This window comes from Phalaenopsis equestris, unplaced genomic scaffold (assembly GCF_001263595.1).
Source record: "Phalaenopsis equestris unplaced genomic scaffold, ASM126359v1 Scaffold211561, whole genome shotgun sequence".
In the NCBI taxonomy this organism is placed as follows: Eukaryota; Viridiplantae; Streptophyta; class Magnoliopsida; order Asparagales; family Orchidaceae; genus Phalaenopsis; species Phalaenopsis equestris.
The window spans coordinates 291,418-292,026 of NW_018230553.1; positions in this window are offsets into that span (position 1 = coordinate 291,418).

Below are 609 nucleotides of genomic sequence, written 5' to 3' on the forward strand. Positions count from 1 at the left end.
AAAAGAAAAACAACATAAAAATTGGAAGGGGTCCCCTATCTAACAACAAAGCAAAACATACATAACTCATTCATAAGGGTGATCCATCCACTTACATCCTCAACAAAACAGAAGGGAGAAAACAAAACATTGTATATATATATATATATATATATATGTATGTATATTTACAAAAGAACTTCCTATCAAAGCTAAACAACTGAATTCCCAATGTCAAGAAGAGACACAATCTCAGCAACATAGACACTGCCAATTGTTCTTTTTTGCAAAATTTAAAGCCCCAAAAAGTGCAGCAGCTTTAGTTTTCAAAGGATCATCAGCAATATAAGGGGCCTTGTAAAACAACAAAGTCTTCCCTTTATGGTCTCTGAAAATTACCCCAATGCTTGCTCTCTTGTTTGTGTAGCTTCCATCAGTGTTTATTTTAATGAAAGGATAAGGAGGTCTCTCCCATCTCACCTTGATGATTTTGAATTGGTTGGCACCCATGTAAGTTGTGGTCTGTAGAATCCTGGGGAACTTCCTCCAGTGTATTAGTTTGTTTAGGTAAGCCCAGCAGTTAGTCATCACCCAAGTAGCACTGGCCTCCCTATCCTCATGTTTGGCCAT